General features: G+C 39.2%; 1 protein-coding gene across 3 annotated transcripts in view; it reads left to right on the top strand.

Annotated features, from left to right (window-relative positions):
* The first annotated feature begins 1502 nt into the window (after positions 1-1502).
* LOC129751058 (protein tramtrack, beta isoform-like) overlaps positions 1503-27112 on the top strand; it is a 67876-nt gene continuing 42266 nt past the window's right edge. The window contains exon 1 of one of the 3 annotated variants that reach the window (XM_055746325.1): positions 1503-2759. The gene's annotated coding sequence lies outside the window, so the exon portion shown is untranslated. Of the gene's footprint in view, positions 2760-11830; positions 12339-27112 lie in introns of those variants that run through there. The other 2 variants (XM_055746323.1, XM_055746324.1) reach the window with 2 other exon arrangements.

Raw genomic sequence — 27112 nt, 5'->3', positions numbered from 1 at the left:
ATCCTGCTCCTAGATCCAATTGTTATTCTGATTCCAACACAGATTTTTATTGGTCGTATATAACTAATCCTTGACGATATTTTTATAATTTAGCGGAGTCAGTTGAAGTGAAAGTTGAGAAAGTTAAGTATAGAATTCAATCTCTAAACTAACGTAGGATCAATACTGAAATTCACCGCAACAGATCCAAAAGTTGTTAAACCTCTAGCGAGTGTAGGCCTTACATGTGTGTTATAGAAATCCGTATATTGTTTTTCAAATGTTTCTAAAGGACTTATACCTGAAGGTTTTCAAAGGCTCAAATGGTTTTTTTTCAATCAACTGTTAAGCAATATTTTAAAGAAAAATTGCATACATGGAAATATATGCCAAACTTGGATTTATAATAAAACTTTTTTAATTAACTATTAAAGGATCATTAAATGGATTTTCTTGATTCCATCGCTTCAGAGCTTTTTTAATGCCGCACCAAAACCTTCGGCCCACACCCTGTTATTTTGTGGAAGAGATGAAAAATCGTATCGTGTGTCGTCTCATGTACAAAGAACCCCTATACGTACACCCACGCACATACACCCACACGCACACCAACAAAACACCCACATCCAACCGCATCAATTAACTTTAGGAATAACGATTCGACTTAGCTATATGATCCTATAACTAGATTGAATTCAATTCCTTTGCGTCAGAAAAAACGGGTAGACGACGTATTATCGTGTATACAACCAAAGCCTATCCGAGTTGAATGAAAATTCGACTCTCCTTCTCCTTTAAACGCCTTTTAAATAAAATGTTGAGAGAGAAAAATCTCTCACAAAATTTCTTGAATAGCGATACGTACACGAAACAGAACGAACAAAGTCTACAAAAGTTTCCGTTCCACGTCCACGTGTGTATTGTGTAGTTGGTTTTCTGGAGATTCATTCCATTACCCGAGAGAACAGCGCTGAGTTACCGTAGGAGAATTCATTGAAGATATCCCATTCAAATTCCAACACAAAAGCAAAGAAACCTACCGAATCCGAGCAAGCGAACCGAAAGGAATCCTAATCAATGAACACGAAGCGCTTTGGCAAATGTGTGTGTGTGTGTATCTCACACGATTAGAAATGAATGAATTTCAAACGGTTTGTGTATTACACACGACACGACCGACGATGAGTTCCGTTCCGAAGCTTTCTCACTCTCTCCTTCGCTTTGGACCGTGTCGTAAAGTTATCTCATTGTGGAAAAAGGCTACGCTACGCTACGGGGAATGCGTGTGTATGCGAAAGGCGAATCCTGCAAACGCGATTCCTGATTGGGCCCAGCTGGAGCTGTGTGTTTGTGTCCTGTTTGCTCGCCACGCGAGCCGAGGCTCGCTCAATGCGCTGCGCAACGCAACGCTACTATCTTTGTTGTATGTATTGCCTCGTTCGTTGGTTTTGACTTGTTGAGTTGAGTGTCGAATCGGCCGAATCCCCGTTTTAGTTTAGGGGGTTGTTTGCTCGCGTGAACGGTGCAAGGGAAGTCAAAAAGTTAAACCCAAAGCAAGGTTTTAGTTGGGTTTGTGCCGCGGTTTGAGTAACAACGTTTTCCGCATTAGCTCCCGGTCTTCGTTGTTCCGGTTTCCTGAAAAAGGACTTTTATTGCATTTACTTGACTGCTTTGATTGCACAAGAAAAAAGTGAACCCACGATTTTGTTATCGGTTTTTTTTCCTGGTGATAAAAAGAGTAATAAAACGGGAAGTTTTGTGTCGAGTGCGGACAGATCCTTTGGAGACTGAGCGTGATTTTATTGTTCGCGTTGTAGAGAATCTCTTTTGCCGTTCTGTGCCAGATTGGAGAAAAGAGAAGATTAGCATATCGGTTAATTTTTTTTTTTCGGTGATCTCAATAATCGCAAACAACAGTTAAGCCAAGGATTTGAGTGAGTGAGAATCGTCGTAAAAGCAAGCAGTGATTCATAGCAAAAGTTTTGACAAACCAACCAAGAGTAAAGTGCCTAATTTTACCGTCAAAGTTAGCATATCAAAATCGACCAAGTGTAAAGTGCTAATTTGTCGCTTCAGGCAAAAAGGGGCAAGAAAGGCCTACTAATTGCAAGTCCACACACTGCTCAAGTACTGGTGTTGTCGAGAGCAAAAGTCGTTGCGGAAGGGGCCAGGGAAATGTTTTTATCGCCAAACGCCGTCTGAGGAAGTTAGCCAGTCAGCCTGCAAAGGAATGTACAACCACAGCACTTATACCCAGACGCTGCTGTGCTAGAGCAATTGCCGTGAAGAAACACATTGCCGTTAAAAGTATTGTTATAAACCAACAGCAGTAACAACAACAAAACCAGGGGGCGAAAATCAGTGTGTCCTCTGTGAGTGAGAGTGTTATTTTCCTTCTACCCTAGCGCCCCGTCGTATTTAGTTGTGCGCGGACTGTGCGGTGAAAAATATACTAAGTCCAAGTTAAGTGTGAACGACTACTACCAGTACTAGTGCCCACGCATACAGCTGAATTGCGAGCTGCTTATAACAACACCAACAAATAACAGTGACGAACGGGCCAAATCCCCAAGTAGGCGACACCAAACGACACGATAGCACACAGGAGGAGGCCAAAAAGGAAGAAACCTCCTGCGCGACTCGTGGTGAGTTAGCAGAACACTTCTACCGCGAGTGGAGCTCGGCTCGCCTGAAAAAAAAAATCTGGTTGAATTTGAATCCCTCAACAAACTTGTGGCTGGAATGGAGAGGCAACAGCAGCAGCAAAATGTAAAATAGAGGTACGTGGCACACGATTTTTGCTTTCATTAAAATAAATAACGATACTAGTGAGTGAGCTAGGAAAGGAAGGAGGCGTTCGGCGTAGTCGACGTTGTCGTCGTCGTTCTGCGCAGGAGAGTAGTAGATTCGTTAGCGTTTTCCATCACACATTTTTACCGATGATGATGATGATGATGATGATGGCAGCAAACCGCAAGGAAGGATTTGCATATGTTTTCAATTTACATAGCTTGCTAGATTGAGGAAGAAGTTTTGTTGCCGTTCGTGGTTGCAGAGAAAAATGCAACTTCAGACAACAAAAATGGATGTTCCTCCTGAAAATGAGCAACGGAAGTGCGTTGTAATTTGAATATTAGTTTTTTTGGGATTGATTCAAATTATGGAAATCCTTGCAATTGTTATTATTCGAAACTAAAATTGGTAGTTACCGTACAACCGTACCAAAAAAACCGTCTCAATTTCTTCTGTTTCCATATTGAAAATTTGAAAAATATAATTTTTCAACTTTCTAAACTTTCCTGACGGATTCAAAGGAGCTTTGAGAATTTTCCACGGAGGAAAAGGGATGAATAACACGAGAGTGTTCAAATCCTAGCAAAACAAACAAAAAAATGAGAATTTTCAAACTTAAATTTGAATTTTTGGTATGTTTTTTTTTAAATTGTTAATTCCGGTTGAAACAGTCATACCTATTTCTTTTTTGTGTTGTTATTTTATTCGTCCTTTGTCATTTTGGTTCATTCTACTTTTGACGATTTCATGTTTTTTGTTTCTTTACTTTTGAGTCTTCTTAAAGACAATTTAGGACATTCTTTCTTTTTTTCTAATGTACAAATTCTATTTATTTATTTTTTGTCACTCATGTCAACTTTCATGTTGTTTTTGTGATGTTGCTGGAAAAACAGCAAACGTTAATGCAGGTTTCCAGCAATTCAAATTGCTGGAAAATCAGCAATCCAGATTGCTGGAAGCCAGCAAATTTCTTTCAAAACAACCGGCTGTATTTAGTACCAAATTTATATTCCAATTCAAATTAAATATTGATTACTGCCTGAGCGTATAATGAGCAATGAAAAAGAATTTATTTCTTTCATTTTAAAATTATGTTTGCATATATTTCTAAGAACTTATTTTTTTTAAATTTTCCAACACCGGCTCTGGGGTGGCAGCTTTGTGCCAAAGTGTTGATCATTCGCCACCTGAGAAAAGATTTCTGATTAGTATCTTTTATGAAATCTGTCCAATAAAAACTCACCCTTGACTCATGTCTGGTTGCTAGAATATAGAGGAAAATAAAAATAATTATATTAATCTAACCAAAATTCGTAAAATAGAGTCTCACCTTGCTTCAGCGTACGAAAACAAACAAACTCCAATGTGACAACTTGATTGCTGATTATCCAGCAAACTAGATCAATTGCTGGGAAGGCCAGCAATTCGAAAACCGATTGCTGATTTTCAGCAAAAATGACAAGAACACAACCGATTGCTGAAAAATTCAGCAATTCGGAAACCGATTGCTGGTTTCCAGCAAACATTTGGATTGCTGAACGTTTCCAGCATTTTTTTTGCTGGAAACCGAGGCAAAAATTTACTGTGTATATAAGTTGTATTCTAAATTAAGGCTATTTTTGATTATGATTTCTTTTTTCTGAAGCATGACCTTCAAAAATACTCAAAGTTTTGTATTTGCTCGAATTCATGACAAGTTAAGCGAATTGTCCTCCTTAGGCACAAAACAACACATTTTACTTTACACTCCATCACAATTTTGGCGTAATGATACAATTCTAGGTTTAACAAAAACAGAGTTTAAACTTTGCGGGACCTATTGAAGTGCTATGAAGGGAAAACGTTCGCATTTGGACCCTTTTATCAAGGGTCAATAACTTTTCTCCATGTAAAGATTATAGGAACCAACTTTCCGGAAATCGATCACAATCAGCAAAGTAGCAAGATAAGTCTTACCACGATCGATCGAGTTCTAAATCATAGAAAACCAATTGTGTATTGCTGCTAGCTCCATCCCCATACGTAGGTACATTTCTCCTCGGTCCGGAACCAATCAACCCAAAACTTCAATCAAAGAGTTTAATGACTCGAAAAAACCGCAACGTGAAGCAAAATCGAAAACTCCCAACCGACCTCCACTCAGTGCCGATCGAGGAACCCCCTTACCCCTCAGGGGGAGTCTCTAGTGTAGTTGAAATAGTTCATTGAGAGTAGCTAGGTACTCGACACAGTCTGTTTTTTCTTTCCTCTACATTTTTTTTTTTGGTTTCGTTTGGTTTTGGTTTTCTGTTGAAGCCAAACACACAACAGCACCAGACCCTGGTTTTGCTGCTCTCTAGGATTGGAAAGATTGAAAAAACTATCCAAAGTCCGACAGCAGGAGGAGGAGCGATCGGAGAAGCAGAAGCAGTGGAGGCAAAAATAGAAAATTGCATGCTTTATCACCGACCGTCTTTTCCGATCCGAGTCGAGTTTGTTTCCCGGAGGTTTTTCTGCTTTCCATTCGATTCCTTTTTTGCTTTTCTGTTGCTGCTGCTGGTTGCCTGATCGACCAACCATCAGACCTCAGAGGGTGGCAAAAGGCAAGCGGGTCGGGTCTATGGCCGGGGCACACCGAGAAATGGAGTTTCTCCTTTTTTCCTGTGAGACCTCCTCCTTCTAGTGGCTCTATGGCTTGGCTTTGCTAGGCTAGGAGGTTTGCGGTGGCCAATTCAGTTGGAGCTGGCCGAGATTGTCTGCTGCTGCTCGGTTGTTTGTTGGAGTGTGGAGTACTGACTCCATGTTGAGTGAGCTACACTCCGCTGTAAGCGGTGATTGACCTCCATTGCCGGTTGCCTTTTTCTCTCTCCTTCTTCTTTTCCCACACACAGACACAAACATACACTCCTTTTCCTGTGTCTAGCTAGCTCGTCCGACTTCGAGTCCATCCATCGTAACAACTTCTTCAGCTACTTGCTACGGCATTGCTATCCACTGCTTGCTAGGTTCTTCTATGCTTCTTTCCTCGCCACAAACACCGAACGTCCGTGTTGCGTTCCCCCGCTTGCTTGGCTATTATCTATTTTCTGCTTCAACGATTTCGTCACAGTGTTGTTGTTTTTGCTGCTGCTCCTGCCTTTCTCCTTCTCTAGGTTTCCCAATCCTAGTAGTCCGTGGAACCGCGGAACCAATGTTGAGGAATTCGGATACCAACTTCACGATTTAGGACGCGGGTAGAGGGAGCAGCAATTGTTCGGATGTGAACTGTCTGAAAAAATCCACGTTCACTGTCCTATAGAATTGGTCGCCCCAATAATAAGTGTCGTCGTCGTCCAAACAGTATCGATCCGGGCATCTCTCTTGATCATAATTGAATGGACACGCATTTTTCAATGTGCCAGAGTTGACCGACTGTTGCCGATGCTGATACCGATCATCGTCATCCGACAAAAAAAAACCGACGAAAAATGATCGACATAATAGCAGTTGGAGTTGGAGCCAACGAGCAGCAGATTGAAAGTGGAAAATCGAATTAATCTAACTGTATAATTGACCAAGTTAGGCCACTTTATTGCGCACGGCGGCAGCAGCACCGGATCGCTTGCGGTTGATTGGGTAAAAAGCCAGAGTCGACGTTTCTTTATGGTTCGGTTGCCCGGTTGATTCACACAGAGCATTCGGGGGTATTGTCTCCTGCCCCGAAACCGAACGGATTTTTCCAAAGCTGTTCTAATTTTTATTTATGGGTTTATATATATTTTTTTCTCGGTCTCTCTCGAGTTGTTGTTGGTCACATTACTTTACTTTCGGTCGCTGGTGACGGTATGAGAAACCAGCTGATTATCCACCCCGATGTCTAATGGGTTGGTTTGATTTGGAACTTGATTAAGGCTTTTGTTTCGGGGCTTGAGGCTAACTCGATAGACGGAGTGTGAGCAGCAATCCTGCTGCCACCGAAAGAAACAATTGGACTGTCGATTGACCAACGTTCCACGCCGTTTGAATGGCGTTACGATTGGTTGTTTTTTTTTTCTTCTGTTGTCGAAATCGGATCAATCGCTGTAGAGTTACAGTTACAAGGTCTAATAGTCCTACCAATTATTCTGTTTTTGGAGAGATCTTGTTGTCTGGAAATTAAGTACTTTAAACTAAAGACACTGGACATTAAAAAAAATTTTTTTGGAGATATACCAATTTTGTTCCTAAGAACCCCATAATTCTATTAGATAATTGATTACAAGAACCAGTCCCAATCCGGATTCTGTAATTGTGTCAGCGTTCGACTTTTGCGAAGCAATAGGTCAAGTTCTTAAATTTGAACAATTCAGAAAAAAATATGAATTTTTCAGGGTTTTCGAGTGACAAGCCATAAATTCATTTTCGCGTGAAAAACTAAAATACTAATTTAAAGCCGCGGAATTTGGTATAGAAGATTGTACAAGCAACACAATCACACTTAGCAACTGTGCTTCACAATTATGAAATATTCGGTAAGAGACAGAGACATGCTTTAGTCTTTTTTTCTTTCGTTATATTGAGATAATTTTTCCTTTCAATAACTTTGAGACCCTCGTGCATTTTTCTGGTATGAAGTCTGGGTTCTGATTTTTCTGATATTTAGTCAAGGTTTGTGATAAAAAAAAATCTGGAAGTCTCTGAAGTTTGGAATAAAGTCTAGAAGACCACAGTAAAATCCAGAAAGTTGAAATCACTGCGTAGTGGCAGCTTTATCTCAGATTGTAAAGCCAATATTGATATTCTTTTACGTAAATTTACTCGTTTTCGGTGGTTTTGAGCAGAGTTCACGAAAGATATCATTACTTCTTTAAGAACTTGAAATTCTAATAAAATCAAAACTTTTTGGTTTGTGTTAAACTATCAAAAAAAAAAAACTTATTAAATCAATTTACTGTCCAGTAGCAAAACCTCGAGGGACGCAACTTATACGGTTTCGAAAATAGTTTTTCACTATTTACTGAATATTTAACTTTTGATAATCTAGAATTCATAATAGGTCAAGCGGGGGAAACTGCAGGAAACAAAAATTTTAATAGGGTGGCTACCATGTTGTTCATTTATAAGTGCACAAAATTTGGAAAAAGATACGAATTTTTTGTGGGATTTTATAATAACCGATCATAAGCAAGGTTGCCGAAATCACAGAAAATTCAGTAATTTCACAGAATTTTGAGCAAATTTTCATCACAGAAACTGTGAAACTAAACAGAACACAGAATTTTGAAATTTTCACAGATTTCACAGAATTTTAGAATTTTGGATCGATTTCCAAATTTATAATATTTTTGGCCAATACTAAATTAAGATTTCTTACTTCGAATTAGAAAAGTATGATAAGGTTGGTAATGGTAATTAATTTTGCCGAACTCAAATGGAAAATATACCCAATTTATCACGAATTCTGCTATGAATTTCAAGGAAATAGCATCACAGAAATCCATCACAAAATTTTTGGGTAAAATCACAGAAAGTCAGATTTTTTTTTCTGAAAAACACAGAATTTTATTCGGCAACCTTGATCATAAGTGTATGAGTGACAGAGATGCTAGCTGGTTTTGTCAAAAATCCCTTAAAAAAAGGATTTTTCAGGAAACCAAAAATTTTGCTTGAATTGCATAAATGAAGGCAAAATAATGATTCTGTAGACGCCTTATATTATGCAACAGAGACAAGAAGTGCCTCCTAGCCTGGCCTGCAGTTTATATGAAAAAACAACTTTGAAATATCATTTGAACCGAAGATTATTATCGGTTAAACTATTTTCTTTTAGATTTGTTCGATATCCTGATGATTTAACTATACATTAAATTACAATTTTGATATTTTTGGAAAATTAGGACATTTCAGTACATTTTAAAATGTACTGAATTGTCCTGATCATTTTAAAAAATCAAGACAGTTCAAGACAATTTAAAAAATCAGGACGGTTTCTCGAAAATCAGGACAAATCCTGATGTATTAGGACACCTGGCACCTCTGATGAGTGTCGGAATCACGTTTGAATAATTTGTTATCATCTGCTTTAAGAATTTATAACAAAAAAAAATCGAATTTTAAAAATAAATATTCCTTCTAAGAAAAGTTTTTAAAATTTCGATTTAGATTTTAAATTTAAATTTCGGATTAAAATATACATTTTCGAGCTCGGATTGAAAATTCAGATTCATAACTTAGCCACAATATATGCCAAATCCAGTACTCAGAACGTAAGCTCTAAAAACACATCACTATTATAGACGAGAATCTAAATAAAATTACAGAATACATACTTCATAAGTATAAGATTCGACGCAATCAGTAGTTTGAACTAAAATCAAAATTCGAATCCTAAAATCAAATTCAAAGTTAATTTCTGATTTATGAATCAGTAATTCAAAACCAAATTCATCGATCATGGAGCTTAAACCTGAAATTTTCCAAGTATCACAATCCCCATTTTTTGCTCAATGAAATGTGTGCTTTGCATTTGCATCTGCTAATACTTTATTTTCTTAAAAAATGTCAAGAAATATCACCGTAATCTGAATAAGTTTCAAGTCTTATCGTACTTTCGAAGCCCGATAAACATTATTATTAGTGTATTTTTAAACCGAAAAAACTACAAAATCTCAATCGAGAAACCGGGAATTTGAAAATGAAAACTCGCTAGCCACCCTGTATAACTCACCTTTTTGGAGAAGTTATGTTGCACTCTGTTTTCCTAGCATTTGACTCTATTCCGAAACCTCTTAAGAGCTTAAATCAGCTAGATCTGTGGATTGAACTACGTGAAAACGTTCTTAAAAGTCGGACATGCAGGAATCCCGCAAAATGAGACTTAGTATCCTCAAGTTCTTGATGAAATTTATGGATTCTTCAAATAAATTCGGGCAAAATCCGGGCTGTTTTCCACAAAATTCGGGCATCTGGGCCAGGTCGGACTTGTCTCGAATTTTTATCTGAATATCCGGACAAGCTCAGATAAATCCGAGTAATCTGAAATGCTTACTCTAATAGACTGAGTCGATTTTTGGTCATTTTTGAATTTCTCAATCCCTGGAGTCTTAAAATTTTCGTTTTGGTTTTAAACTTATCTATAAAGAATCCAGAATTTATCCAGAATCCACAATCCATCCAGAAATATTAAGTAACATTTACATGAGTAAATTTAATTGAACTTTCAGGTTTGTATGGGAAAATAGAATATTTTGTACTGAAAAATCAACATCATTTTTGTTTCTTGTGTAGAATCGAACCTTCTGTGTTTTTGTGTCAATTTATAAATTCTCTAAAGAAAATTTTCATCTGAACAACTTTGTCGAAGACCGTAACTTTGCAACTTATTAGGTAAGAAAGTTATTAGCTGTTTAACAGAGATGTGTTGTTTGGCATTGAAAAATAATAAATTCAATTGACATCACTGCTTGTGCCTTGTGAAGGATTGCATGAAAAGTAGTCACGCAATACCTAGCTTGGTAACCAGCAGAGATGTCAATTGATTTTTTGTCGTTTAATGCCAAAATACATATCCCTGTCAAACAGCTAATAACTTTCGTTCCTAATAAGATACGAAGTTACAGTCTTGGACAAAGTTGTTCAGCGGAAAATTTTCTTTAAAGAATTTATAAATTGGCACAAAAACCATTAGAACAGAAGAAACGAAAACGATTTTTCAGTATTAAATATTCAATTTTCCCATACAAACCTAAAAATTCAAATTTACTCATGTAAACGTCACATAAAAATTCTGCCAAAAATCGCGGACGAGTTTTGAACCAAAAGAAAGCTTTTAAGACTCCAGAGTTTAAGAAATTCAAAAATGATTTTTGTTTTTTTTTTCTATTTTATTGAAAGAATCATGCAAAGGATGAATAGTTTTCTTCTCAGCTTTGATTATAGAACTTGAAAGTGTGGATAAGAACTTAAATTTTGAGCTAAATAGAATGCTATTCAGCCTCGAGCAGGGCTGAGTAAGCTTTTAAGAGCCTGTTTCTGGAACTTTTAGTTGCTTGGGGTGTCTTGATACATAAACAAAATTAGCAAAATATCTGCGCTGCGCGGCACAAGTTAAAAAAAAAAAATTTTAAATATGGCAAAAATTGAGATTTTCTTCTTTGCAAGTTTTCAACATCGTCGTATGATCAAAATTTCGATGAAAAAGAGTGAAAATACTCCTGAAAAACGTCTTTTATTCAGTGTTTTTTATCTAAAAATATCAGTTTAACCCAGAGGAGTCCATTCCCTGGAAAAATCTAGGAATTAATGACGACCCGGGGGCGAAAAAAACACTCGATCCTCGCGTGATCACGGACGAAATTGTCCTCATCGGTCGCGGTCGCTACCCCTTGTAGCCCGAACGAACAGAAATATAATTCCTGGCGCTTTTTATCCATCAATTCTAAGAATGTTACTCCAGTCGCAGTCCTATACTCATCGTCGAAGCAAACAGTCGGCCACAATCGGTTTTCCCCGCATCTAACCGATTTTATGACTTCTACCGCGCGGCCAACACCCTAACCTCAACGCCAGCTCCACATCTCCCCATTCATTGCTAGTGGGTAGGACAGAAACACCGAAACAGAGATTATTGCTGACGTAACCGCGTTCATCGCTAAGTAAGAACGCGAACCGCTCTTTGAACACATACACAAGCTCCACTCGCGTCGCGAGACTCGCGAGGAGCAGCGCCGTGATTCCAAAAAAAAACAGCCGATCCCTTTCCAAGCACGGAGTGCTTGAAAAGAGCTGAGCGTACTCCCGAATAGCCTCGCGCGCGACGTCGCGGACGCGTTTCTCTCGCGTTGCGCTATGCTAGCTGTTTGTATGGGTGTGGATCCCATTTCTTTGCTTTGAAAGAAGTAGATAGAAGGAAAAAAATCGGTGATCCTCCTCGGCCTGACTTATTGACTCCGGCTTTCTTACGGATCTGTGTGTGCGAGAGTTCCTTGATTCCTCTCGCGATCCGAAGGAAGAGGCATAATTGGCGACGAGGTCGGTCGGAAACGATGGAGTGGTGGAGTAGTGTTTAGGAATTCTTTCACAATCTCGGCCTGGCTGGCTTGCGGCCGCTCTACCGCCAGACCCCATCCACAGTGAAGTGCGGAACGGCGGAACGGAATGATGTGAGTCCGCGTTCGTCTGCGTCGCGATCTGCTGCTGTGAAAATACAGAGGAACCGAAGGAAGAATTTCAGTATTCAGAAGGATTCAGAAGAAGTGCGCAAATAGAATCGACCAAACGGTCTCCAAGTTTTAAGTCGGGGAAACGCGATATCCGGCCGGCCATTTCGTCGTAGAAACATCGATTGGTGAAAATCTTTGTGTGGTGCTCTGTGCTATGTCGTATTGCAACTCGAACAGGGACTAAACGCGGATTCGATTCTAAAATAAGCACACGAAACGGAACGGACGAACGGCGATTTCACGTTCTTTTTGTTCCTACTGTGAGTGTGTTAGTGGTTCTGAGAAGGTGCTTCCAAGGACAAAAAAAGGACATCCACAAGGATTGAATATCGTCAGAGTGGCTTTTTTTTTGTTGGATGATATCGATTGGAGCCGAACCGGTCCCGGCGATGTGCTGAAACCCGTCAAGTGAGTTTCGTTTGTTGGGTGGGGATTTTCGCAGAATCGTAAATCGGCGAGGACTCTGCACATAAGGATTCAATCCAATTAAGGAGTGTGGAGCAGTGGACAGAACAGGAAAAATTTCAAGGATATCAGCTTTTAGGCTTGCCTGTTGGTGGACACGTTTTCGAGTCACACCGTTGTTGTTTGTTTACCCAAAGGGTATTTTATTTTCCCATAATTCTTCTGAGTCAGTGGAGAACGGATTAAAATTTACAACATTCCTTCGTCCTACTCGGACTAATGTCTCTCCTCTAAAATTAACATCCTGATTCGAACCGAGCTTGGTCGTAAAAAAAGGCGAAGACTCTGAACAAGTTGAAGGAGATGCGAGGAAAAACGCGAGGATAAATAAATAAAGTCGAAATTAAACTTCTTAGCATCAGCTTCTTCGTTGAGTCTGCTCCAATGAACATCACGCTTCTCGATGTCGTCCTCCTTCATTCCCAGTCTATTCTTACTGCTAAGGCGACTTCTCAATTGAGCTGAGAATTTTATTCCTCTTGCCTGTTTGCTGTCTTCATAAAGATGTGAATTTATTCTCAAGGACTTTGTGTGGTTTGACTTTACGTGGGTTTGCGGTTTGGCTGCAGCATTTCGGAGGTTTTTTTTTCGGTTTCGTAAATATTTAGCAACGACCATCAGTCGTTCTCTGATAAGGATACCCACAATTCAAATTATTCGTCAATGCTAGATTCCATTGACCACACTTGGTATAAGCAAACTTTTTTCGATGGATTCCGGATACCGAAATTTAGGAAATAGGACACAGCGCCACGCTTTGATTGCAAACTCTCCTCCCAAATAATAAAAGCCCATCTAATGAAGCTCGGAAGGGCAATTACCGATTTCCGAGACACCGAAAACCGTTACATCCGAATTTTGTTCGTTCATAGACCCTGTGAGACCCTGTGGCTGGGATTCGACATGACGATGGCCGGCGACGACGTGAGGAATAGCGAAGGAAATCAAACCAAAAAAAAAATAACAGCTCTACGCTGCTTGCAGCAGCAAAACGCTAAAGGAAAACTTCCGAATTACAGTTATCCACCACAACCTTCCGAGCTGAGTTGAGCCGAGCCAAGCCGAGTCGAGGCAGCTTCCTAATTCCCCGCGCACGCTTTTTTCTGTTGCTCCTGCTCCATAACCCCACTTTTTCCCCTTTCTTCTATTGCGCGCTTGAAGTGTCTGTGAGCCAAGCTCTAGTTTATAAGAAGCGATAGTTTCTCAACCATTTGGCCGTAACGCCCCACGGGGCGAAAGGATGATGGCGTACCAACTTCAACCAACGATCCAAACAGCAGTGCTGGCTGAGAAGAGATCATAGAGCAAAACTGATGGTCGTGTTCCGATTTACTGCTGCTGCCTTTCATTGGTGGAAGCAGGAGAGGGGGGGCTCCTCCGTTCCGAAATGGGGCAAAGCAGACAGGAAAAACTCCTAGCTTCATCACCGCCAGAAGAAGTGAACTGAAGTGAAGTGGAGCAACCGAGCGAGGGAAGGAAAACACAATCCTCCCAACCAAACCGACAACAACCCCTCGGAAGAAGCTAGTGTAGTGTAGCAGCGATTTGCTGCTGGGAACCAGCAGCACAAGAAACGCGACTCGACAAAATGAGATTATTATTTTCTCATGATTTTTCCCCCTTCTCTCCTTTTGGCTTTTGCCTTTATTCTACGGATGGATGGGGTGATCTTCCTCCTTTCGCGGCTAGGCGAATATCGTGGATGGATCACACGCTCTCCCCTCGCGTAATCTACTTGTTTCGTCCCGTTCGTCTTGACACCTAAATGAGTCCAAAGAAAGAAAAATTGTAGTGGAACCGTTTGTGGTGGATGGGGGAAAAGTTCCTTCACAGAAAGAAGCCTGCTGCTTCTTTTTCCTTTCATCTAGTCGGTGAGATTTCCTCTCAAGCTCAAGGAAGAGATCGTTTCCTATTGAGTTCGGAATTGCTGGTACCTACGTCTTTCGATGTTTGCGTGTCTGGTCTACTGCTTTGGCTTCGGGAGTCTGGAGGTAATTATACGTAAGTTGTTCTTGGAGTACTTTGGAGCTTCAACACCTTAAAAAGAGGTAAGAGTTGTAACTTCAAAATATGGGAAAGTCGTCTATGGCCGGACAGCAGTGATATCCAAGGAAAATTAAAAAAGGTAGTGTTATGGCAGCCCTGCTCTAATATTGGTACAGACTGCGACGTCACAATCACGAAAAATTTGCTAATTTACTAGGAAACTTGCCTTTTTAGATGATAATTCGAGGAATCTGCTGGAAATTTTTCAATTTGAAGGCACATTATTCGAGTAAGATTCTTGTTCTTCGAGATCGGTACTAAAAAAGTGGGATTTTCATGAACTAGACTAACAAAAATCGAAAAATTTCCCATCTTTAATTTGCAAAACTCTAGAATGAGTTTAAAACCTACCATGAAAAATATTCAAAATCTAACGGTTTTTAAAAACAACATTACCTTTTAGTTTTCGTTATAACAGGACCATTTTAATTTAGACAAACACCATAAATACGGTTTTATGTTCTGAAATGGTGATAAAATGCAACAATAGAAACAAAAGTTTTTGGGAAAAAAATTTAAAGTACCAAAAATGACAAAAAGATGAAAAATTCAAAAAGTTAAAATACAAATTCAAACAAAAGACTGAAAATGACAAAAAACAACTAAAAAATGATGAAGAACGACAAAATCAGCAAATATGACTAATGAAAACAAACAATATAAACAAAATAAGAAAAGTGCAAAATGCATCAAAAACATGATGAAAAAAATTTGAAATAACTACAAATGGTCGGAAATTGACTAAAAATAAAGTTTTTGATAATAATTTTAGTTATTTTGTAAAACAAAACTGAAAAAAGTTGAGAAAAAAAAACGGTTCGATTTTGGCAACATTCGATTTTGGCAACACAAAATGTACGGGCGTGTTGCCAAAATCGAACGGGGTCTGTAATAAAATCTAGAAAATCTTCAAAAAAAGGGATGAATCTTAAAGGATGAAAATCTCGAAAAAAAAACAATTCTTCAAAGAACCAACACACATCATAGCATTATCAAATAGAGGCCATACAACACAATTAAAATGTATTTGGAATTCATTTTCGTTCTAAAATGTGTTTTACTTTGAAATTTTTGTATAAAAAAAATCCAATATGGCTCTCTACACTACTTTGTTTAAATATTCCTTGAGTTAGTACCTGAAAACCGAGAAATCCCAATAATATTTAAAACATCATCAGAAAAAGCTAATGGCAACCTCAGATGGTGTTCAATTCTTGGCAACCCTGTCTTTAAAGACAAATAAACAATAGGTCATGTTGGGGAACATGCGCCACCTAAGCGAATTGCTGATTTGCGATTTATTTCACATACAATTTGTGTAAAAAAACGAGTGTAATCGATGAAGAAAAGTGTTTTCTACAAATGCCTATGATTTTTTTTAAACACAAATTCCTTTAGTTGCTTCAAAAACTAGGTTTTTTTTAAACCATATTCAAAACAACAGAACAAAACTGTGTTGCAAATGCGCGCCGATGTGTATTCAATACGCGCCTAGCAGACAAATACACCAATACTTACAGACACTTTGACTGAAAAGAAAATCAAAATGGACTTATCTTAATTTAAAAAAAAATTAAAAGCAGGTTTTCTCGGCTGAACTAAAGCTCAAAATATGATTTTTGACTTTTGATTCACTTTCAATGAAAATTGGCCGTTTTGAAAATTAATGGTTTTTTCAGCGATTGGCGCGTTATAACGAGCGCATGGGCCATGATAAAACATACCTATAAAATGCATACCTTAGCGAGTTTAGAGTATGATTTTTCTAGCAAAAAAATATAATTTAGATTCTCCTCTATCGATGTGTCAGAAAATATTGTCTTAATCATTTTTCTCTGCTTGGTGTTTATTGAAAGTGTTTTAAAATTCACACCGAAATGAAGAAAAACCTAAATTGTGAAATTTTTAAGACTCAGGGGTATTTTAAGAAAAAAAAATCATGTTTGCCATGGCCTATCACAGCATTTAAAAAAAATGGTAATATTGTGCAGGTTTAAAATGTTACAGATTCTTCAAAACACGAGTGGCGCGCATTAGCAACATGGGGCGTTATATGAACTCTCCCCCTTATTGCTATTGATTTTTCATTATGTTCAGGGGTGCCAGCCAAGTGCGTTGATATTTCGGAATTATTATATTATTTTTAAAGATCATGCAATAATGATTGATAAATGTTTTCATGAGTTCAGAGATTTTGCAACTTGCCAATTGATTGGTTGATTTTTTTTGCATCCCTTTAGGTAAGTTAGAAACAACTCTTTTTTTAACTGTCAAGCAGTATATGGACAATTTTTTAAGGTGTTTTGAAATAACTTTAAAAGTCCATTAGCTAGCATCACTGTTGAGGCCCCCAGCAAATTGAATTGCGAGGTTATGGTTGAGGCCAATTTGCCTCTCAAAAAAGCTTGCCAGTTTACCCGGTTTTATCCTGGTTTGCCCGAATATTTAATACAAAATTTGGAAAAAGTCCGATCCGGCCCGGTTGCCCGAATTTCATTGAAAAAAGCCCGGATTTTGCTCGGATTTATTCACTTTTTTTGCAAATCGAACAAAAAAAAACAAATTGTATTTGTATTTTTTTTTTTAATTATACGTGCAAAACAATGTTTTCTGACAAGTTTTAAAAAATCATTGAAGGTTTTTTTCGGAAGCCTAAAACACGATTCGAAATCTGCTGATAAGTTTTTACGAAAAAAATTTTTTTTTCACGTTTTCTTTAGATTTTTATGAGAAATATATCTGGGTGTTGACCAAATTTGCCTATATTTTTGCCTGGATTTACAATCATAAGCCCTGATTTTTCCAGGTTCTTCGATAAAATTGCCTGGATACATGTTTAAAAAATTCTGGCAACCTTACACTAAAACTAACGTCCGTTTATACTCTTTTGGAAACGATACTCATCTTATAGATTTCATTAACAGACTCTTAACCTGAGATCAACCTACGGGAATATCAAATAAATGAAATTTCAGACAACAACCAAGTTCATATTTAAGGACTGTTGCTCAATTTGTACAAAACTTCTTGATGTAAATTTTTCTCCATAGATGAGTTTATAGTAAGGTTGTCAGATGGCCCGGTTTTATCCTGGTTTGCCCGAATATTAAATACAAAATTTGGAGAAAGTCCGGTCTGGCCCGGTTGCCCGAATTTAATTGAAAAAAAGCCCGGATTTTGCTCGGATTTATACACCTTTTTTGCAAATCAAACAAAAGAAACAAAATGTTTTGTATTTTTTTTTATTTATGCGTTTAAAACGAAGTTCTCTGAGCAAGTTTTATAAAATTAATCATGGATGGTTTTTTGGAAGCCTGAAATCTGCTGACAAGTTTTGACGGAAAAAAAATATTGTTTAACTTTTTTTTTAGATTTTTTATGAGCAATTTCTGGGTTTTGACCAAATTTGCCTGGAGTTTTGGTTGACAATCAAAAGCCCGGGTTTTGTCAGGATTTTAGCTCAAATTGCCTGGATTTATCCGGCCCTGATACATGCTGAAAAAATTCTTTCATGCTTACACTAAAACTAACTTGCGCATATACTCTGGGAAGGCTACTCATCTTTTCGATTGCATTAACAGACTTTTAACCTGAGATAATTCTACGGAAATTTCTAAACAGATGAAATTTATCACCCTAACAGTCTAGTTCATATTCAAAGACTGTTTCTCAATTTGTACAAAAATTGTTAATGTAATTTTTTCTCCGTTGATGAATTTATAGACTTGAAGGACGAAGACAAAGTCCTTTGGGTTGAACCAAGTTATCGGGTCTTACATCTACCCATCTCTATGGAAAATCTACGCTATACGACTTTTAGTATTAACTTGGCTGAATGCCTGCAGATAGTGGCCTAGAGAATAGCATCCTTGTCTTCTAAGCCAATGGTCATGAGATCGAATCCCAGTCGTGAAATAACCTGGCACACATAGTGTGATGAAGATTGGCGGTTTTAGCATTAGTGAAATGCTAGCCGGATATTCCTTGGAATTGTACGCCTCAATGATGCAGCACATGCATGTGGATGGATCTTTTCAAGGGAACTTTGATATCCTTCCTAGATATGTGTGTGCTCGTAGTGCTACCGGTAAACAACTGCAATTTCAACCAATAGTGCAGGGGTGTCAATTAGCATTGTAATGTAAAAATAGTAACGCGAGGTAATGCCACAATAGATCTACTAAATGGTCGCAGTGAACTCTCTTCCTAGCAGGCAAAAACTTAGATAAACTTCTACAAATGTGAGAATTGTGATGTTGAGCGAACTATTGTAAATTTCAACTGAATAACCGGTAATTTTACCGGATTACTTTGACATTTCGCTTCTGTTTATCGAACTATCGGTAATTTGTTTTATTTTAATGCCGGTAATCTAACCGCGCCACTGCAGATTTCAACAATAAATTGCAATTCTCAGATTCCATCTGTAAAAATTTATACATAATTTGAACCACAGTTTTGGTAGTTTTTTACCAAAATATCGATAGTTGTCACTGTCAATAAAATTATTTTGATTTGTAGGTGTATCAGTATCCCAGCAAACATATAATCGCAATTCCTAGCAAACAAGTCGTCAAAATTGTAAATTGAAGTCGGTTTCAATCGGATATCATAGAAAGTCAGCCATGTTTGCAGATTCTGAAGTCGATTTCGCTCATTTTGTTGCCAATGTTGCAGGGTTGCTAATGTGCCTGATTTTTCAAGATTTGCCTAACCTCCGTTTTTCCCTGATTTTTGGAAATAATCCTGATTTTTCCTGTTTTTTGTTAAAATGATGAAAAATGGGTAGTACGGAACTTCATAAAGGCATTGGCAGAGGTCGAAATGTGGACTGACGACCAAAAAAAGGGTCCTCACTTCGACCGGTTTCTGGTAAACCATGCATCCTGATTTTTATTTCTCATGTCCCTGAATTTTGAAAAATAATGTTGGCAACCCTGGCTACAGCATAAACAACCGCAGCGAGACCGACCGGACGAATAAGGAATAAGCAGAGATGCTAATGTGCCTGATTTTTCGGAATCTTCCTGATTTTTAGAGGCTTAGCCTGACAACCTGATACAACGACATTGTATTTCCCTAATTTTTGAAAACAAGTCTGATTTTGCCTGATTTTTGTGAATGTGATGAAACATTTATAGTAAACAACTGCATTAGATACTGTTCTTTCCGGATATATTTCGGATGGGAAATGGACAAGACACCTTCACTTGACGACTTAAACTTAAGAGAATATTTTATGAAGGATTAATCACCGTAATTTATATTTGTAGATTTAATTTATCGGCCTAACGGTGAAAGAAGAATATTTTCTTGGCTTTTTATAACGAATTCAGTTTTTACCGCGCAAATGTTAGCAAATAAACAATATGCATAAGGTGTGAATAAGGTGTCGAATCAATGATGTCAACTTTCCAGATTTTGTCTGGATCTTCCAAATTTTTTGGACTTTTGTCAGACAGTTTTTCCGATTTCTAGACTCCCAGACAATTTCAGACTTTTGGATTTAGACATGAATTGCGAAGGTATATGCTGTTTTTGTGATTTTTAGACGGTCAGTCTGTAATGTATATGAAACGTATAACAAAGTTTTTGAGATTTACATATATTTACAAACTTTTCTGCTTTGATTGCTTTGGACACAAAAAGTGCTGTTTAACCTAAGGTTGCCAGATTGCCCGGATATTTGATACAAAAGTTGGGAACAGTCCGGCCCGGTCTGGTTGCTCGGATTTCATTGAAAAATGCTCGGATTATGGCCGGATTTTTTTCACTATATTTGACAAATCAAACAAAAAAAATTAATTGTGTGGTAATTTTTTTTCATTTAGCAACCAAAACCAGCACGTAGCAGACTTTGCAAAAATTAACATGAAAGATTTGTTCGAAGCCTATATTACGATTTAAAATCTGTTTATGAATTTTGATGAAAAAATAAATGGGTTTTGACAAAATTTGCCCGGATATTGCCCGGATTATTGGTCTTCAGTTTAGAAATGAAATGTCCGGATTTTGCCAGATTTTTATAGAAAATTGTCCGGTTTGTCCGGCCCGGATACGAACTGAAAAAAAAACAAAACTGGCAACCTTAGTTTAGCCCCCTGCAGAGATGATGAGAATGACTTGACTTTTGATAGGTTTGAGTTATTCAGGTTCTATCCGGGGGATTGAGATGGAGAGAGAAGATGCGGTCTATGATTGAAATTCTGGTAAATGTGGCTAATTCGGAGGATTGCAATAGGCATAATTCTTTGCATTTTAAATGGTAATGATCAAAATTCCACAACTGCTTCACAATTGGCATCAATTCGCACATTTTCTCTCTCCCTCTCAGCACTGGTTTCTGTTATTTTAACCTAAATTTATTCATTGTCCCGCACAATTGGCCACAATTTATCACAATTTCAATCATTTGCTGCACAATTTGTGTGATCAATGATATATCTTCTCTCTTTATCTCAGTGCCCGGGCTAACTGTGCAGGAAAATGAGTAAATTTCTGTTAAATGAGAGAAACCAGTGCTCAGAGAGAAAGAAAGGTGCGACTTGTTGCCAATCGTGCAGTAATTGTGGATTTTTTATCATTACCATTCCAAATACAAAGAATTCCCTCTCCAACTAATTCCCCCGGTTCTATAGGCAATTTTTTTTAACCATATTTCGTTGAAATGGTAAAACGAGATTTGAAAGGAAAAAATGGATTCGAGTGGTCTGTGGCGTAACCTGGATGGGAATCCAGTTTGAACTGAATAATAAAATAATTTAAAAAAAATGAAGACTGCAAATGAAGAATCGAACTACAAGAATTAAAATTTAAAAATTCAATGGCCAAAAATGTACAATTCCAATCAATAATGGAAAACGGATCAATGAATTCTCGATATTCCACGGCCAAAACCCACAAGTTGATGATGTTGAAGCCGATAAGCCAAAGCGCCAAGCGTTTGTCATCGACAAGCTGCTGCAAGCAAGTGCCGATCGCCTGTCGCATCAAGCGCCATCTGAATTAATGACGTAATTTGAATTACTAGTGCATCGCTGCCGCCGCCGCCTCGCGGTGTAGTTTCGGAAACGAGGCGGTGATGATGATGGTGGGCACTCCAGTTTTATGCCATTCCGGCCGGAGGTAACATCTACCCCTGCGTTCGTGCTCTCGCGGTTTCGTTTCGTGTTCACCTTTGCCATCATGTGTGAGTGGAGATGATATGATGATGGCGATGATAATGTGATGCTGATGCTGAGTTCTGGTTCCGTCCATCCGGGTTACATCACTGCGGGGCGTTGTAGTTGTTGTAGGTCGGCTCGCTCACTCGATTCAGGCCTTTTATCGCTTACGCTTGGTTTGGAACGAAAGAGAAGTTTGTGATCAAGTTGTTCGCATGTAGCGATGATGGGTTGCTAGGTGGATTGATCCAAGGCTCTTCCATCAGTGGCAGTATCAGCTTATGTGGGTGGTTCGCTCCCTCGTCTTCAACGAGATGTGAGTCGACGATTGTTCCGGAGTTCGCTCTGACTCCTGCCTGCTTAGTAGGTAAATACAACAAGCTGCGTGCTCGAAGGGGAACTTCGTCAAACGTCTCGAGCTTTCAGCTACTACACAACTAGTGACGGACAGGAGAATCATTTCCATGTGTAATTTTTTTTTCTGCCGTTCAATTGTTAGTTCGCTACCGTAGGTATGAGTTTGTACTTTTTTCTGCTTCACTCCTGGGAAGTTACTATACATACATGTCTACATACATATGTGTAGAATAGCAGTAATTACTATTCATAAGTAGAGGAAAGATATTTTTTCCTCCCTATACTGATTGTTCAGCTTCTGTGTGGTTTCCAATAATTTCGGATATCAGCGGCTATAAGGGGTTGCGTGGGCTGGAGCAATTCTCTAATCCCACGGGAATTTCCTAGGAAAATGTCCCGAGCCGAGCGACCGCTCAAAGGCTATTGGCGGTGATTGCGAAATGATGCTGATTGGTGTGACAGCTGGGTAGTTTACGGCTATATTTGTTACATTGGAGAAAAATCTGGACTTTAAATTGAGGAATAGACTCTGAGTCAAATGATTTCAGGTCAATATTATGTTCCTGAGTAAAATTTAAGGTTCACAGATTTTGTGAGTTCAGGATTGTTTAATCCTTTTTCTTAACAGCTGCAACTTGGGTTGGCAAAATAAGTCAAAGTGAGAACAAAGGTTGACTTAATTTTTTTTCAGAGATTCTATTTGGTTTGTTGGAGAAATACTTCGAAAAACAGAGCAATAATGCATTTGATTACTCTCTCGATTTTCGATGTCTGCGATTCTGTATTTTAAACGATCGTGTAAAAAGACAATCTCAATTCGCAATACGTATTTTGTAAATTTTGTGTAAGTGTTCATTCAGACCCCAATTAACCTAGCAAATTTAAACAGTAAGGAAGCTATCTTACGGCTTTGGTCTTTCTTTAGTTTTAACAGAAATAAAAACAAAGTGACAAAACTTAGGGAAAAAATAATCAAATCCAATGTTTCAATCCATTTATAATAATTTATTTGCATTGTTCGAAGATATTTATAGAATCTGTAGCGAAACAATAGTCATTCACTTAAAAAAATGCTTTTTAGCATACTTAACCACTTATATGATGCGACAAAAATTGAGACCAGTTTTAAAAATCATGGCGAAAATCAATAAAAAGCTATAATCAATGAAAAGCTTCTAGAGTTAGTACTTGGTCGTGTAACCTTTGTTACGCATCACTTCACGCACCCGGTTTGGCATAGATGCCACCAGCTCTGGCACGTGATGACAGGGATGGCGTACCAACAAGCTTGGATCCTCTCCCACAATCCCTGCTCATTCCTCGACTTCTTCGTGTACACCGACCTTTTCACGATCTCGCATAGATTTTCTATAGGATTAAGATCCGGTGACGGCGCTCGCCACTCCATGACGTCGACTTAGTTATCCTGGAACCACTTTTTGACTGTCTTGGCAGTATGTTTTGGATCGTTATCCTGCATGAACTGCCATTTCAGGGGCATCTCCCACTCGCCGTGTGGCAGCATAACATCCCTTAGGATTTGAGCGTAGAGGTACTGATCCATGATCTTATCCACCCAATACAGGGGGCTAACTCCGTACCAGGAGAAGCACCCCCACACGATAATATTCCCTTCTCCATGCTTGAATGTCTTCTTGGTATACTGTGGCATGTAACGCAGCCTATTAGACGATGAACCCAAGTTTTTCCGTCCGAGCCGATGAGGTTTACCTTCGTCTAATCCGACCACAGTATATTTCGACACTGCTACTCCTTCTCCGGACCCATCCAATCGAAATGGTCTTGTGCGAACTTCATCCGCGCCTTCAGATGTTTCGGCGTCAACATCGGGACCTTCCGGGGGGTTTTATCACCTAGCCGTTGCTCCACCAGCCGCCGCTGAACTGTCCGGGAACTCACGGACAAGTTCAGTTCGTCCCAGACCTTTTTCGAGGCCTTGAAAGGTTCTTTCATTATGACAGATCATCTTTCGAGGTTGTTTTTCTTAGGCGTCCAGTCGTTTCGGATTTTTGCGGTCGTGGAGGGCATTAAACAGGAAAGTTTTAGATCGTCCTAAGTACTCTGCGATTTTGCGTTTGCTGCTGCCTGTCTTGGCCATTTTGCGGATAACCATCCGCTGTGTTTCCGTGCAATTAGGTGCGCGACCCATTTTTCGTTGACTGCAATTAGAATTAAAACCTTACATTATTACTTCTTGTTTACATGATAAACACTTTCTAGGATCCGAAAAACACAAAATGCCACCGAGAAACAATCAATTTTCTTCAAAAATCGGTCGAAGCAACACTTGGTAGCCGAAACGAGGAACTAGTCCTATATTTTTTCGCATCGGTTTTCAACTTTTGACAGCTATCGGTGCGTTTAGCTAAAATGGGTTGCTTTGATTGCGTTAAGCTCGCGGTTTTCATACTAGTATGTGCTCGTCGCTTGGTTTCACATGAACCATATTTGACCATTTCTTTGCATAAGAGTGCTCTTAACGTTTTGTCCGACACTGTAAATTGTAGTGTGGCCCAAACCGTGTATATTGTATGAGATCTCATGAGTCCTCTAGTTACTAGTTTTAACACCCCTTTCTTATTGTTATGAAGCTAAACTAAATGCTGCCAGCTTCGACGGTTTCAATTGATCGTAACGTCCATTTTGACAACTATCATCTCCCAAAACGTTTCTAGGACCAATAAAACCATCTCCTAAGTTTGGAACATCTTTAACAAAAATGTCAACCCACGAGGCATAAGTTAGATATGATAGTTTTTGTCACGAGACCCCGTGGTGCCACACCCAATCCTCCTTCTAATGGCGGCACACACAACACACGAACGAGTGCACGCGTCCGAATGAGTCCATGTTTGCGTGACTTTTTCCCTTGCTTCTTCTTCTTCCTTCTTTACGGAGCATGGAGCCAATGCTGCTACTACGCCCCATCGTGAGGTTGGTATTGTAATACTGCAGTTGATACTAGATGCATCGCCGAGCCAGCCAGCTAGCAGCAGGTTCATAGAACAACAACCAATACATTGTCAACTGGCTCAAAGGCCTTTTATAGCACGGCACTGTGTAATTATAGGCCTACAGGCTGCTGATTCGGAAAAGCCAAACGTGGCACGGATCGGGCGACCGGTCTCCGGAGGGAAATGGGACGAAGTGGCCGCGGAAAAGGGCCCGGTTCGCCTACATACCAGCCAGGCGGCCTGCATCGGAATGAGCTAGGGAGAGAAAAAAAAAACACAGTCATAAAAGCGCGCAACAGTTAGCTTTTGGATCCGGTCGCCCCGCGCCACCGCTTCAGCGGAGTTTGTTTTGTGTTCTTCTGCTGACTCCCAGGTCCCCCCCTTAACCATCAGTTTTTCTATGTAAGCTAGTACAGCTACTTCTAGTATTCCGCGCACCACGCCTGACGGGCGTGGATTCCTTCCCACCGAATTTGTGAACCTAGCAGCAGCAGCGATAGGACACTCAACCATAACTTTATTCGTCACAGCTAGAGCCAGAGGCCAGGCCAGCGGAAACGCATTTTGTTTCGCTTATTGTTGTTATAACAAAAAGGTTTTTTTTTACGCTTTTGCTGTTAGCACAATTCTAGGCATGGGAGCGTGTGTTTTGTGCGAAATCGTAGCACAATTTTTTACCGTTTGTTTTAAGTTGCTGCTCGAAGGAGTGTCGTCAGTCTGAAAGTGACCCCTTTCAAGTTGGTGGATTGATGTCCTCGTGTTATAGCGGATTTCGAATCTAATCACGCGACTCATCACAGAGTCGATTACGCAACAGCAACTCCGTAAACTGTCAATTGTCGACATCCATTTGCTGTGCGTGTACCCGTACCTACATATCTGCGCTCTAAGGGGACCATCGCCGCGTTTGCTCCCTCCTTTCCTTTTTAACAAACACAGCATCAATCCTCGGCATTAGTCGTGTTGGCGTTGATATTGTCGATGTGTGCTATAGCTAGCAGACTCTTCTGAGTTTTTTTTTTTGTCTGTTGTAGAGAGCACTCCTCGTCGTTTCCCCGAGATAGGATAGAATGTTATTTTTCCACATTTTTATCGTTTCTGTGTAGCAGTCAGCCAGGCATTCGCTTTTTGTCCTCTAGCTCTGGCAGCGCGGCACCACTCCTGCATGGCAGCCCCAATCGTTCGTCCCACTTTGGGAGTTCGGGGGGACTCCAGCTAGCAGCCTAGCAGTTGGGAATAGCATCAGCAGCAGCAAAGCTGTAAATAGTATAGACGCGGCAGCAGCAGCAGCAATATAGATAGGATGATGATGGCGATGGCGACGCGACCAAATGGATGTTTTTTTTTTGGTCCCCATAAGCTCCTCATCATTCGGAAAGATCTCGTGCATGGGGAATGCGGGACAAGAGGAAGGATTGGGGATGATGGCCCCGGGAACTTAGAAAGGACGTGCGGTACGACGACGGCGCGGAAACACTAGGAGAGAAGGTTTTTATGATGATACTCGGTTTTTTTTCGTTCCACTCCAGGCAACAGCAGCTCGGTCCTGGCAGCAATGCGGAGACTTTAGCGGGTTTAGGGTTACCATGCTAAAAACAAAAAAAGTAATTTTAGAAAATTGTAAAAAAATGAATGAAAAAACCCCACCTCTATTGAAAAGTACTGAAACAGCAACTACATATTACCGAATTTTGAACGATTGGAAATCGATAAAACAATTATAACCGAAAACATGCAATAATTACAAGTGACAGCTGTCAATATTGCGGACAATTTTCAGTAAGAATACCAAAAACTTGGCTGTCCAAAATCTCAGCATGACGACAAATCGTTGTATTCGCCGAACAAACTGTAAAAGGTTGTTTGGATTAATGAGAACTCGTTAATTTTCAACCGAACAAACTGTCAAAATTTGTTAATATTTGCCGGTTCGGCTGTAATTTTAACGAACTTCTTGTAACTTTAACTTAGAACTCTAAATACGGCGAATGCGCCAAGACCTTTGTTTTGAGAAAAACGCATTCCATGTTTCAGAAAATAAAATCAATTTCCTATTTAGCTGCGTACTATCATTTTCCTAAATAAGTCGCTAAAACGCTTTCAAATTGATTTAATTTCATCACCCGATCGATCAATAAAGCTTTTCCGTACTAATTACTTCAAAAAACTAATAAAT

This window comes from Uranotaenia lowii, chromosome 3 (genome assembly GCF_029784155.1).
Source record: "Uranotaenia lowii strain MFRU-FL chromosome 3, ASM2978415v1, whole genome shotgun sequence".
NCBI classification, from domain to species: Eukaryota; Metazoa; Arthropoda; class Insecta; order Diptera; family Culicidae; genus Uranotaenia; species Uranotaenia lowii.
The sequence above is the reverse complement of the archived record's forward strand: the minus strand, read 5'-3'. Positions and strand labels throughout refer to the sequence as shown.